The sequence below is a fragment of the Heliangelus exortis genome, chromosome 1 (assembly GCF_036169615.1).
Source record: "Heliangelus exortis chromosome 1, bHelExo1.hap1, whole genome shotgun sequence".
Taxonomy (NCBI): Eukaryota; Metazoa; Chordata; class Aves; order Apodiformes; family Trochilidae; genus Heliangelus; species Heliangelus exortis.
In genome coordinates this window covers 3145684-3160602 of record NC_092422.1, presented here as the reverse complement: position 1 = coordinate 3160602, position 14919 = coordinate 3145684, and the positions used below count along the sequence as shown (strand labels likewise).

The 14919-nt window shown below is 46.2% G+C and overlaps 2 long non-coding RNA genes across 2 annotated transcripts in view; one reads left to right on the top strand and one right to left on the bottom strand.

Moving 5' to 3' along the window:
- The window catches only part of LOC139806363 (uncharacterized), a 281537-nt gene that overhangs the window by 29596 nt on the left and 237022 nt on the right, over positions 1 to 14919 (bottom strand). The window lies entirely within an intron of this gene.
- The window catches only part of LOC139791791 (uncharacterized), a 12648-nt gene continuing 2216 nt past the window's right edge, over positions 4488 to 14919 (top strand). The window contains exons 1-2 of the long non-coding RNA XR_011724012.1: positions 4488 to 4591; positions 8406 to 8599. This is a non-coding gene — a long non-coding RNA (uncharacterized lncRNA). The remainder of the gene's footprint in view (positions 4592 to 8405; positions 8600 to 14919) is intronic.

Sequence of the window (14919 nt, the reverse complement as noted above, 5' to 3'; positions counted from 1 at the left end):
GAAGAAGGTCAAAAATGGGCTACTAGCCAGCAGTTTGGGATCATGATAAAAATCTCTCTGAAATGTCTGAACAGACCATAGTTAGGAGCAGAAGAGACAGCAGAGGTGAGGCTGGTGGCATTCCCAGGACAGCACAGTGTCCATGAAATGTGAGTTGCTCACACCAAGTGCTGGTTGGGTCCTGCTTGGAGGATCCATGTGACTTCTCTGGAATTTTGGTGTGATTGCACCATAGGTGATGAGAGGAGTCCTCCACCTTTTTCTGAGCTTGAAGGGGGAAGAGAAACATGTGTCAGGGCTGTGGGTGAAAAAAAAACCTCTGGAGTTAGATGTGGAAAACAGCCTGTTGCTGCTTATGGAATGATAGAATGGTTTGGGTTGGAAGACATCTTAAAGATCATTTATTTTCTACCTTGCAGGGGCAGCATGGGCTTCAAGTGGCACTGCCAGTGTCAGGGAGATTTTTCTTCTGCAAGGCAAACTAAAGATTGCCCAAATGCAGCTCCAGTTTGGAGATGACCCACGTGCAAATCCTTGAATGCTACTGCACAAAAAATATGGTGGTTTCTGAGTCTGAGACTGGTTCTGCTGTTAACTCTCCTTCAAATAAATTAATGCAAAAACCTGCTAAAACCTGCCCATGGAGTAACTTCTCTGGACTGAATCTCTCCCTGATTTCTCACTTTAGGAGAATGGGGCAAGTAAAGTCTCTGTAGAGCTGGAAGACAAGGATGGTCCTGCAGATGGGAGCCCCCATGAGATAAAGGAACCAAACTGTCCTTGACAGGCATCACTTCTATGGCTTCAGGACATATTTGGTTTGCCCTGGAGGATTTTGGAACTAGTTGGAACTAGATGATCTTTAAGATCCCTTCCAGCCCAAAGTATTCTATGATTTTATAATTTTATAATTTTATATCCTGTATTCCCTGGCACAGTTACTGCAAGGATCTTGGGTCTAGGGGTTAGACCTGATGATCTCTTGAGGTCCCTTCCAATCCCTGACATTCTGTGATTCTGTGATCTGGTGGCCAGCAGGGTACAAGCAAGGTTTCTGCTGGCCACCAGAGACTGCCCTGGGCAATGACAACTGAATTACTCCTTGGTGTGCCTTCAGAAACTGAAGTTTTTGTCAACATTGAGAGTCTGTGTCCTGCTGCACCCTCTGTGACCGATGTGCTGTGCAGAGGATGGTGAGATAACCGGGGAGCAGAAGAAGGAAGAGTCTGAGCACAGCATGATGCTACAGGGAGAGGAGGGAATGCTTCTTCATCATACATGGCCCTCACTTTTCTCCTCTGAAGGAAAATCCAATGGGAAAGCTGGGGTTCAACCTCCTGCATGTAACCCTCACTCCAGCCACATCTTCTGATCTTCACATCCTCTGCTTCCTGACTCTGTGTCAAACACAGAGGGATAGAGGCAGGCTGGTGCGAGGCTGCTTGGCTTCTGGGCTGCTCAGCATCCTTTCTGGGCCCCTCAGCTCAGGAAGGAGATTGAGGTCCTGGAGTGGGTTGAAAGGAGGGCAACTGGGCTGGTGAAGGGATCCAGCACAGATCCTGTGAGGAAGGGCTGAGGGAGCTGGGGGTGTTGAGGCTGGAGAAGAGGAGGCTCAGGGGAGACCTCATCACTCTCTCCAACTCCCTGAAAGGAGGTTGGAGCCAGGGGGGGGTTGGGCTCTTTTCCCAGGCAACTCTCAGCAAGACAAGAGGCCATGGTCTCAAGTTGTGCCAGGGGAGGTTTAGGTTGGACATTCGAAAGAATTTCTTGATGGAGAGGGGGATCAGGCATTGGAATGGGCTGCCCAGGGAAGGGGTGGATTCTCCATCCCTGGAGCTATTTCAAAAGAGCCTGGATGTGGCACTCAGTGCCATGGGCTGGGAACCACGGGGGGAGTGGATCAAGGGTTGGACTTGAGGAGCTCTGAGGTCCCTTCCAACCCAGACAATTCTATGGTTCTATGTTTCTTGTATTTGCTCAGCTGTGGCTTTTTCCACTTTGGAGGGGTTTCCCTAAAACCAGCAATGATGGTGGTGATGATGGGGAGAAATGGTTGCCTTTTGTTCCCTCCTTGAAAAAGGCTATTTAAAGAGGCAGGTAAATAAACAAAGGAGTTTTTCCTATCAATTCAGGGGGTAAATACCCTGCTATATATATATATATATATATAAGCTTTGTGCATCACAACAGTTTCAGTAGCCTGATTTCCAGTGGAAAGCATCTGACAGCATGGTGCAATAAGGAAAGTACCTGGCAGTACCCAGAGACTGGGAATTGCTCTGCTCCCACCTTTTCTGCACAACACTGGGTGGAAGTGAGTCCTGCACCTGCATTCTCTCCTCTGCCTTTCATACCCTCTTGTACAGCCCATCCTTCAAGCTGGGACAGGGGTGATGTCCAGGGATGTCCAGGGTGATGTCCAGGGATGCCCCAGCAATAGAATGGTTTCTGGAGAGGAAGAGTCACTGCTGCCCTCCTGGGATTTCCCAGAGACACCTGAGGCTGAGCCCTGGGTTAGGTTACCCTGGGTGGTACCCAGATGGGTCCCCTGGGTACCCCAAAAGCATCACCATGTGCCTCTATCATGGTCTCCTCCCAGCCCAAAGGGATTTGCTTGCTCCTTTCCTCAGATTTTTTCTTCCAGATTTTAACCATGGTGCAGGGTCATGTTTGGGGTATTCTGCTGAGGTAAAACCTTATCTATCAGTGGGACAGTCTTCTCCTCCCATCCCCTTACCCTGCTTATAATCACAAAATGTTTTGGGTTGGAAGGGAACTTGAAGATCACCTGATTCAACTCCCTTGTCATGGGCAGAACACCTTCCACTTGACCAGGTTGCTCCAAGCTCCATCCAACCTGGCCTGAGACACTTCCAGAGAGGAAGCATTCCAGGACTCAACAGGTATTGTCATAGCTGAGAAAAATATATATTGGAGAGGACTTTAAAGCTATTGATTCAGGGTCAGAATCAACATCTGATACTCCTCCAGCAGACAGAATTCCTCATGCAATGGGGTTGTCCTCATCCCACGAGTTACTGGAAAAGTATGGAAAAGACAGCCCTGCCCTGCCAGGAAATCCCTCTAATATCATGTTCCTATGGGTATTTTAATTTTTAGAGATAAAAACATCTGTTACACAGGTGAAGCCCCTCATGGACAAATGGGGAGAGCTGTAGGTTTGGTTTAGTTACATATGTTGGGGGGTGGAAGGTGTTGGTGCTGTTGTTGGTGGATGTGATTTTTATTTTAAGGTCTCTGTCCCTAATGTGGAATCACTCACACCACTGCAGGGAAAACCACTCAGACAACCAGAGTGTGGATCAGCTGTGTTTCCTCCTTCTGGGACACGTTGCAGCAGGACAGATATTCAAGTGCTCAGCTCTCAGCACCTCTTAAAAAATCTTTCCCCTTGCTCTGGGAACTCTCCTTTCTCCAGCCTCTGCAAACACTCCTCATGTGTCACTGAACAAAGAGGAAAAAAACCAAGAATCATCAATTGCAGAAACACCCAAGCCCCATAAAGAGCCTAAATAAGAATCATCCCCCCAAGAAAAAGCAACAATTCAGATTTTTTTTTTTTTTTTTTTTGCTTCTACTTTTCTTGCTGACTCCCTTAGGTATTTTATAGAGGTGTCTGAGGCATTGCTCTCTGCCCTGATGAGAAGGCTCTGGTCCTGCAGTCCCTGCCCCAGCAAAGCCCTCGTTGTCTGGAGAACTTTTCAGAGAAAGTTTCCTCCAACTCCTCAGCCGGGCAGGCTGCCAGCAACGCCAGCCCCTCCGGGCTCATCAGAAGAGACCTTGTACTACATTTTCCACTAGACTTATCTAATCTTGGCTTGAGTCCATCTAGTGTTTGTGCAGTAATTACCTCACTAGGCAAAACAGTTCCACTGCCTAATTGTCTTCACTCTCAGGAAATTGTGCCTAATAGGCAGCTAAATTTAATCTCCTCCGCCTCGCTCCATCCACCGCTGCAAACCTGCCCAGCCCTTCTCCCTCTGCTCACAGTTCTGTAGGTGAAGCCCTCCTCTGGCATGATCTGCTCTTATTTCTCCAGGTCAGACATGTAAAATCACTTTCTAGGGCTCTTGTGAGCTGCAGCCATCATCCTTAACTTCTTTCTTCAACTTCTTTCTGCAGCCTTGCTGACCAAAGTGTGTTCAGCTGCCAAATGCAGTGAGCTCTTTCCTTAGCCCAGGAAGATAAAGAGAAGACAGAGTTTTTTTAAATCTTCACTTACAGGTTTTCCAGAGAAGTTGTGGCTGCCCCATCCTTGGATGTGTTCAAAGGCCCCCTTGGATAGGGCTTGGACCAACCCCTGGTCTGGTGGGAGGTGTCCCTGCCCATGGCAGGGGGGTTGGAACCAGGTGATCTTTAAGTTCCCTTCCAACCCAAACCATTCTGGGATTCTCTCATCATGAGCCTCAAAAACTTCTTTTTTTCTTTTTTTTTTCCCCACTCTCTTTCAATGACTGATGTATCCTTTATTTTCTAAATGGCAGGTGAATGTTTGCAGATGATCAAGAAGCTGGATCTTTAAATAAAATATCATGTATTTTACTGGATGAATTGGCACTGCTGGAACACAGTGAGTTTAAGGGCATAACAGTAGCCATGAGTCCTTACAAACCAAAAGAGTCCTTGTCTCTGGTCTTCCCCTAGTTTGAATTTACAAATATTTTTGGTGAAATATCTTGAGTCAAAGAGTCAGTAGATGTCACGGACATTTCCATGTTGCTTCTCATCTTAAAGTCTTTCCCATGAATCTTGAATTCAGCAGCAGAGAAAATCCAAAATTCCAAGTGGAAAATCATGACCTTTAGGTGCATCTGCTGTCAGAGAGGAGCAAAGCTGAGGGCTGGGGGAAGCAAGGATCAGATGGGGTTCTCCTCTGGTGTGTGTTGTGTAGATATTTAAAAGGTGTGTGCCAGGGGAAGTTATCAGGAACATCAGGATGAACCCATCTTTGACAGGCATCACATGAAGAGAGAACTGGGGGAGAACTGCCACATGAGAAAGGGCAGGACCTCTGCTCCCAGCCCCTGTCCCCTGAGAGAGAAGGCGACTTTCCTCTGCACCCCTCTGCCACTTAGAATAACTCCAAGAATGCACCCAGGTTTCACAATGGGTGTTAGAAACTTGCCCTCAGCCAACCCCCTCCAGACTTTGCACTGTAATATTTGGCCATGCCCAGGCCCTAGGTACCTGTGTCTGTACAGGAGCCACATGTTCAGTTTGCTACCTAGGTGTGCCCTTGAGCTTTGCTTCTCAATACATCATGTCCTGTAACACCAGATGTCTTTGGGAACCGAATCTTGAACTGGGTCTCCATCTTCTACTGAAAAGAGCAGCAGCAAGTTCAGGATATGGGCTCAGCCAAGCATCTCAGTGGGCTTGGAACTGGCTGAGACACCAGCTGCTGTTTTATGTCCTCCTGTCTGCCCCAGTGTTTCCCCAAAATGTGCCCTTTACCACAGCTGCACAATGAAGAATCTCTGTGCCCACCCCTACATGGCCTCCTTCCTAAAACTCTACGTAGCTGCCTCACCTTCCCTACACTGATTTTTCCACCAGCTACTTTCCAAGAGGTTTCTAATTACTATTTTCCAGCTCACAGCCATATGAGCCTGGCCTAGCAGAGCCTCATGGTGGGAGTGAGTGGGAGGAAAAAAAAAAAAAAAGAAAAAAAAAAAGGCTGTGTTTGAGCTCAGGTGATTGCACCATCCTGGTAGAACCAGTTTCCCAAATGAGTCGCATCCTGCTGGGCTTTTAACACCTCCAGGTTGGCACATCCCCCGTCTCTCTCACCTCCCTGCTATCCCCAACCCCTGGTGGGAAGGGGGTTAATTTTTTCCCTGAGAACACCTATAGATGGTGGGAAAACAGGGATGTCCTCCTGCACCTCCTCCTTCTTGAGCCATCACTACTCGAGTGCCTGTTTTAGCGCTGCAAAGGCTTCCACACAGGACTTGACTTGGCCCTGGGCTGCTTGCCAGACAGAGCCACAGCTGGCCAAGAGCTAAGGAGAGTTTGCCACTACATTGCATCCCAGATTGCTTTTAGGTCTTCAGTCATTTCAGGGATTTCAGCCACTATTTGTGCAGGACCTGGTGCAACAAGTTCAGTTTGTGCTGAGAGCCATGACATGCCCCATGTCAGTAAAAAAGCCCCTTCAAGGCTGAAGGGGATGTTACACCCAACCTCCAGGCTGAAGAATTGTAAGAGATGGTTGCAGATGAAACAGGAAAGTGCCCATGTTAAGGCCTCCAACCCTCGATGAGTTTTTGGGTCCCAAGAGTTGATGGAAAGATCATTTGCCCTTGCAAAAGCAAACAAGACACATGGCAGATTGCAACCAGGGGAGGCAGGAAGCACAGAGCCCCATGGTGCCCTTCCTAAACAAAGGCATTTTTCAAAGGCAGAACCAGCCAAGGCTTGTAAAAGACTGACTCCATGTCCTGGGATCTCTGCAGGGTCCCAGGGTAGAAGCCAGCTCTGATAGGATTTTTTTTAATTTTTTTTTTTTTTTTTTTTTGCATGTTAAGAATCTTTGGTCAGTTTTCTGTAGCAAAACAATCACAGCAACAGACGCACGAACTCACACACACAAAATACTCCCATGGCTTCTTTTCCCTCATGGCCAGAAATTTAATGATCAAACTTTTGGCCCCGTTAAAACCCCTTTGAAGTCAGAGAGGCTGAGGTTTTGTAGTTGTTTTTCCTAAAGCTCTCAGTAACTGCTGACATATGCTGCACATACGGTTTCAATGGGATTGGACTTCTGATCAGTTTTGTTTTTCTTTTCTTCAGGACTTGACAAAGTCCCTACTCACCATCCACCTTTCCATGAGGAAGGGACTTTTAATAAGATTCCCAGAAAGAAATTCACTTCTGCAAACTCATCAAACAATATAACAAATAATATCTCCTTTTCAGGCTTTTTTCCCCCTCCCCTTCCCTTTGAAATCTGTGGGAGTTTGCTTAAAGGAGAGAAGCTTTAGGTGGGACCATGCTTTATTTCCCCAAATACCCTCAGGCAAAATTATTAAAGGGTAATTACACATCTCTGCAGATGCACTGGGAATGCACAGATCAGTTGGTAGAGTTAGACAGCATTGAATCTGCAAGCAGGCAGCTGTGCTTTTATTTGTAGCATGGAAATTTTATGTAAGTCCCAGTGGCAAATGAGATGACCCTTGGTAAGGTGCTGCTCATGGCAAGAGGTTAGAATTTGGCTCCATCTCCCAAAAGAAATGGGTGGTCTTCTGCAGTCAAGAAGGTGACTGCAGACAGCAAGAATCCTCTCTGGGATTTCCTTTTAAAAAACATTATCAGGGTTAGAGGTATCTCTTGAACATGAACATACTCTTGTGTCCTCCAGGACTAAAATGGGGCCTAAAAGAAAGCTGGGAACAGACTTTTTAGCAGGGTCTGTGGCAATAAGACAAAGTGTGGTGGTGTTAAACTAAACAAGGGGAGATTCAGACTAGAAAGAAGGAAGAAATTTTTTACAGTGAGGGTGGGGAGACATTGGAAGAGATGCCATGAGAGATGGGAGATGCCCCATCCCTGTAAAGATTCCAGTTCAGATTGGATGGGGCTCTGAGAAACCTGATTGAGGATGTCCCTGCTTACTGCAGGGGGGTTGGACTAGATGGGCTTGAAAGGTCTCTTCCAAACCCTTCTGTGATTCTATAAACATCTTCTAGGTATCAGTAGTAGGTCAGGACCTTCAGTTCTTGAAGACCACCAGAGACCTCCATGAATTCAGAGCCAGAGGCAAAAGTCCTCCTCACTATTTTGGCTTCAGTGAAGATCTCAGTGTCAGAGCAAATTTTGGCCCCGTGTATTTTAACAAAGCAGTTGCTGTGTGAAAGCAGATTCATGCTCAACCTCATCCTGTGTCCCAGACAACAGGTAGACCCTGATGCCTCCAGAAAAAGGTGCAGGGCTTTCCTCCACTGTGTGATGCCAGAGGGCAGATTCTGCAGCATCCAGGCAGCTACTGGTGGTCAAATCACGTCAGCATCTGTGGTGCTTGTGAAATTTTCACCACCTCATTTTGGTTCTGGACCCCTCTGATCTCTCTGTTTCCCCTATGAAATTCCTGTAGTTCTGTCATTTCTCATTCCCTTTGGAAATACTTGATCTTATGTTGAACTCTTCTGGTCTTCCCTCTGTAGTAGCATTTCTTGAGGGATTCCTGAGGCAATGAACCCTCCAGGCTCCTCAGATGTTAGGTAAAATCAGAAGAGCTGGTGTGAAAATTTGGCCTACCCTTTCCAATGCAGCCAAATACTCCCAAAGGAAGCTTTTTCAGAAGTCTTATTTTATTGTGTATCTGTTTTATTAAAGAGCTGCTGTGTTTCTTTTTTTTTTTTTTTTTTTTTTTTTTCCTCCAGTAGTGAACTTTGCATTTACCTACACTGATAAAAACGGTTGTGAACTTTCCTGACCCACAGCCTGGAGCTTATGAAGTTCACAAGATGCAAGATTAACCCCGGGGCAGCGAAATTTCTAGGCTGAAGTCAGCTGATAAAAGCAGAATGCAAAATCACTGCTGGGCTCACTTTGCCAAGATAAAAGTTCACTATCGGTGAGTTTGCAAGCACTTGCAAAATGCTTATGTAATGGAAGAGTAAAGGTCATGTAAGTACTTGGATTGTTATAAGAGAAAGCAGTAGATGTGGAGATGTATAGAACATTTTGCCCAGTTTATAAAGCTCTGCTATAAGGAAGCACTCGTGTCACACACTTGTCTCAAGTTCTCACGAAGGAAATAAAGTAATGAGTGAGCAAGATTTACTCTTGAGATTCCCAGTATAAATATATCTTGTCCATTCATGCTGCTTTATGCAATGCCAGCTGCTCTACCAGTCCAACAGGCATTTTTAAACTGGGACATGAGCATGATCTCAACCTTCCTCTTCCACATATCATTTTCTATCCTTATCTCTTGGAAATAAATGACTTTCCCCCTTCATTAGGATCACCTGTGCCCTCCAGGTATGAGGTGGTCTAACTGGTACAAGACAAATTAAATGCAAGACACTTGTTCTCAAGGTTTGCTGCTCTCACATTACACCTAGAGAAGCTGGTGCACCCAACATCTTGCTTTCTCCAGCTCTCCCAGGTGGTTAATAAGATATAACTTCGATTGCAAACCTCTTTTGGTTCAGTTAATCTGGTGTTCCATACCCTTTGTTTGCCTTGTAGTGCATTTCAGACAACCTGGGTTATGCTCTGTCAGTCTCCAGCCTTTGCTCTCTTGACCTCAAATGCCAAGATGCCAAATGGGATTTGGAGAAAAATTCCCTGAAGTGTCCTAGTCTGGGTGAAAAGGGCAAAGTGGGTTTAAGGGATGAGATGTGAGGCATTGGGGCTTACAGGGAGAAGGGACATGTGTCCAAGCAGTGGACAAGTCCCCTGCCAGTCCCAGGTTAGGTGATCTGGCTTGAGGCACATGTCCCCTGGTCTGTTCAATTAATGAAACCAATGAAATCACTTTTATTAGAAAAGCATCATCCTGATCAAGAGTTTGCGTGACTCTGGGTGACATCTGAGCACGTTACAGCTGAGGTGGTGTTACCCACCCCCAGCAACACCTCCTTGCTCACTGGGGAAGAGGTGAAGAAGCAGGGTTTGTTGGATAATAAAAGGAGCAATCTCTGAGCTGACAGCAACCATCTGATTTCTCAGCTGCTTGGCATGCACAGTGCTTGGGTCCCTGTGCTGAGCAGCACCCATTGCTGCCTGCTGACTCCAAGCTAATAAATTGCCAGGCCAGTGACACATGGCTGAGGTTAAGGTGAAAAGAGAGCAGTTGTAAATATGGCATTTTTTCCTCAAGGCTACGGAACTCTGAGAAATCTGAATGTGCTGGGTGTTTTCTGCTAGATAGTTCTGCTGATTAAATGGTGGGACAAAGACTTTTTCCATTGCAAAGTTCATCCTGGGAAGTTGTGTTGGTTTAACCATGAGATGCTGTGTCAGGAGAGTTCACCAGAAGTGAACTCCACTCTCCTGGAGTTCAAACTACGTTCATCTCCTTTGGAAACCAAAGGGAAAGTTCAGAGCAAGCTTCAGGTGAAAGATAAAGAGTTCATTTGCAGTTAGGATGCCAGCAAACTGAGAGCTCTTTAACCACAAGCAGTGAACTTGTGTTCAGTGAACTTGAACAGAGGCTTTTGGTGTAAAACTCTTTTGTTTCATGTTAAAAAAAATGAGGCACATCAGAGGGAACATTTTGCAACAGGTTGCCCAGAAAAGCTGTGGCTGCCCCATCCCTGGAAGGGTTGAAGTGGTTGGATGGGGCTTGGAGCAACCTGGTTGAGTGGGAAGTGTCCCTGCCTTTGGCAGGGGGGTTGTAATTAGATGTTCTTTAAGGTCCCTTCCAATCCAAACCATTCTATTATTCTAGAATTCATAGGATAATTTGGCCTGGAAGAGATCTCAGGAGGTACCAGTCCAACCTGCTGCTCCAAGCAGAGATGGATTCAAGCCTCTGGATATCTATACATGTCCTTTGAAGTGCTCATGGCTGGCAGGAGCTTCACTCCAGCTGTCAGACTGAAGCAGCCTGGTCTGAATCATCCCTGGCTCTCAGGAATACTTGGTTTCCAAAATATTTGCCCTGAATACATCCCAGAAGCATTCATGCCCTCGTGTCTTAAATCTTTTCAGCTTCCACTCAGGGATCTTCCCCATGCCATGGGCTTGATGGGAATGTCCCCAGGGACAGCCCCTTGGTTTCTCTTTATTTGAGCATCAGTGATGCATAAGACTGCCCATGGCTCTGTGAACTGGGGAGATCCCAATCTGATTGGGACCTGGGATCCACTCATTACAGATCTATAATTTCCAAGAGTCCTTGTGCAGGTGAAGAACAACTGCCATAGGTTCTCAGGGGAAAAATCATGATTTCCAGAGACTGTGTGGCATCTTCCTTAAAATTTCCTCACAGCACCTTGTAGCTGAGGTTACAGCAGATACCTTATTTCAGCCTCACCAGCTAATTACATGCTGCAAATGCAGCTAACAACTACGGCCTCACAGTGCACAGAGGAAAAAAAAAAAAAAAAAAAGAAATAAAGATGGACAGATACACATTATCTATCCTGAGCAAGCTGTTAATTTTACACTGACGACAGCAAAGCCATGAGGTCTCAGAGTGCTCTTTGCTGAGTGCTGACAGAGGCTTTATTCATGGTGTTCAAATTGTGGCCTTCTTGTAGCATTCAAGGTCCCTTGCTCTTCCTCTGGAGAAATGGCCTTGAGGGGAGCATTTGCTTTCCCATGTGTCTGGCAGGTCAGGGGCTGAGGACTTGAAAATTGCCCAGGCACACGTCATCCAGCTCAGGGAGGTCAAAGGAGTCATTGTGTAAAAAAACTCTGGCTAGGGAAGGATTTGAAACATCCAACTTGCCCCTGTACTCAGCCCTGGTGAGGCCACAGCTTGAGTCCTGTGTCCAATTCTGGGCCCCTCAGCTCAGGAAGGAGATTGAGGTGCTGGAGCAGGTCCAAAGGAGGCAAGTGGGCTGGTGAAGGGATCCAGCAGAAATGCTGTGAGGAAGGGCTGAGGGAGCTGGGGGTGTTGAGGCTGGAGAAGAGGAGGCTCAGGGGAGACCTCATCACTCTCTCCAAGTCCCTGAAAGGAGGTTGGAGCCAGGGGGGGGTTGGGCTCTTTTCCCAGGCAACTCTCAGCAAGACAAGAGGCCATGGTCTCAAGTTGTGCCAGGGGAGGTTTAGGTTGGACATTAGAAAGAATTTCTTGATGGAGAGGGGGATCAGGCATTGGAATGGGCTGCCCAGGGAAGGGGTGGATTCTCCATCCCTGGAGCTATTTCAAAAGAGCCTGGATGTGGCACTGAGTGCCATGGGCTGGGAACCACGGGGGGAGTGGATCAAGGGTTGGACTTGATGAGCTCTGAGGTCCCTTCCAACCCAGCCAATTCTATGATTCTGTGATTCTGTGAACTTGAACTGACTGTGAATTGTGCTGGCCCAAGGGAACCCAGTCCCTGGGATCTGAAGGCCATTGGTTGCAAAGGCAGTGGGAAGAACTTGGGGCTGTGTTGGTTTTAAACCTGGATGGATGCTGGGCATGGTCAGGAGGAATTTGTGTTAAAGAACTTAACTTGTCCTGCCCTTTCTGCCCCCCAAAATAAGCCAATCTGCACCCTGTTCTACCTGCAAGAAGGAACTAGAAGGATGTAGACCTGTTGTAAGGAGTCCAGGGGAGTGCCACAGAGGTGATCCAGGGGCTGGAGCATCTCTGCTATGAGGAGAGGCTGAGAAAGCTGGGATTGTTCAGCCTGAAGAAGACTCTGGGGGCACCTTAGAGCTGCCTTCCAATATCTGAAGTGAACCTTCAGGAAGGGTGGAGAGGGATTTTTCAAAAGTGGCCAGACACAGGACAAGGGGAAATGCTTTTAAACTGAAGGAGAATAGACTTAGACTGGGTCTTAGGAAGAAGTTCTTTGGTATGAAGGTGGTGAGAGTCTGGAACAGGTTGCTCAGAAAAGGTGTTGATTCCCCCTCCATGGAAATGTTCAAGGCCAGGTTGGATGAGGCTTTGAGAAACTTTGTTTAGATGAAGCCATCCTGCCCATGGCAGGGATATTGGAGTAGATGATCTTTAAAGTCCCTTCCAACTTAAGCCCTTCTATAAATCTATGAAATGATGAAGATGACCCTTTTATCCTCATGGCCATCTTCATGACCACTTTCATTCATGGCCATCTGAATTCTTCTCCATCCTCTGGAAGTTCTTCTTCAGGTGAGCATGATCAAACACTTCCATGGATCTGTAATGTGAAACACCAGAGTAATGAAAGCAAACAAACCTCTGGTCTCCTACGTGTTCATCTCAGGCAATGGGATGTCCTGCACTTACTTCTGAACTTAGCTCACTAAATTGGAATTGGCCTCAGCATCTTTTCAGAAAAAATATCAGCTTTTCACTTCCCAAAGAAAAAGGTGAGATGTTCCAACAGTTAATCACTTCTCTGGTATTTCAGCCTCTACTTTCAGGCCAATGTACCCTTTCCTATTAGCTCAGCAGACTTTTCTTGTGCAATCAAACGTCCTGCTCAAATAAAATTTTCAAGGACATGTTTTTTTCCTTTTTTAAGGAAAAAAGTAACTAAGAGCATATGGGGATGCTGGACAGGCACTGTAATACCTTTGGTTCCTTTGCCTCATAGCTAAGTGCCTACTCAATGGAGTTGACCAGAGTGGATTTTAAAACTTTGGTTTTCCAGAAAAATGTTGTTGCTGTTCCAGCATCAGACTCCAAGAGACCTTCCCTAGCTGCTCTGTTCAAGTCATTATCTGGAAACTTGGCCTCAAGCCTACAAACATGTGCCTCAGAGTGGTAGCCTCAGAGTGAGTGATTTAATAATCCTGTACTAAACCCATGGAAAGGACATGAGTCGGAGAAATTATGGGAAATTATGGGAATGCTGGGAGCTCAGGAAGTAGAGGAGCCTGCACTCCTGGGGAAAAGTACAACAAAGCATGGCCCAGCTCCAGAGAGGTGTTGAAAAAGCAGGAGAAACACCTCTTTTTCACACTAAAAACCCTCCTCATTTGATCAGGGTTGGTTAAAACAAGTTATTTTCTTTGGGAACACGGCAGCTTGTAATTGCACACCCTCTTCATAGAATGGTTTAGGTTGGAAGTGATCTAAAAGATCATCAAGATGCAACATCCCTGGATGGGCAGGGACACTTCCCAGTAGACCAGGTTGCACAAGGCCTTTAAATAGAGCTCCTGTGACACGTGCCTGCTGGCAGCAAGCACTTTCCTTCTACGTGAATAGCTTTTATTTCCTTTCCTTTTCCTCAGCATCACTTGTACCATCACATCATGCATCACATTTAACCCAGCTGACCTCCTTTTGATACCTATGTTTCCCATATTTAGAAAACATTTCCCATTTATTCTGAGGGGCCAGAGTTCTCTGCCTTGGATTACTCTTATATCCAGCCTGAGGAAGGGCAAAGTTGGGATGCAGGGAAGAGTTCCTCCAGATCCCCACTGCTGGCACAACTAACTCCCCCATGGCACGTGGTAAAACACTAGAGGCAGGGCAACATTGGGCTGATTCAGCCTGAATGCTTGTGGGATGGGATAAATCCCAATTTACTTGGCTCAACATAATCTTTTGGGCCAGTGCCCAGGCTGATCAGTATCACAATATCCTTCCAGAGCAAGCCCAGATATCACCAAGAGCCCATCCTCCTGTTTACCCTGTGGTTAAACAAGATCAGGGAGCAACAAAGAAGCATCTGAGCCATTTAGAAGAATTTAAGGAGTTTCATGAATGTCAATTACCCTGGTGAAAGGATTCCTTGCCTGTGCTACAGTTGTCCAAGGGCCTGCTGTAGGAATATAGAACATTTTACTGACTCCTTGTGTCATCCTGAACAAGCCAGACACCACCTGCTTTCTGATTTGACTTCTCCAGCTCCAATAAGGGTTTCACTCCTGTGCTCATCTTCAGTTATAACCAAGCAAAAAACATGAGTGGGAAGTTCTGATTCTTAACAACCATGAAATTAAAGGTTGCTCCCTCAGTCCATTTGGAAGATGATGTTTGTTTTGCAATTTTTTTTCACTCTGTTCAGATTTCTGATTTCAACACCCATCCCAAGGATCAGAAAACATCTTGTTCTAGCACTTAATTAATGACCATCTTGGATCTCAGATCCTGGAGGGTCTCAGGTCATCAAGAAGAGAGTTCTCCTCTGGTGGACCTCATTTAAAATCACTGAAGTATAAAAAAACTTCTCCTCATTTTAACATTCTGTTTACAAACCTCCTTCTCATGCTATCACTACAGTTATGCTGCATTTTTCCATGCTGGTGTCCTGCCACTGGGAAATCTGGCTGCTGGCCTTCAGGGATCTCATA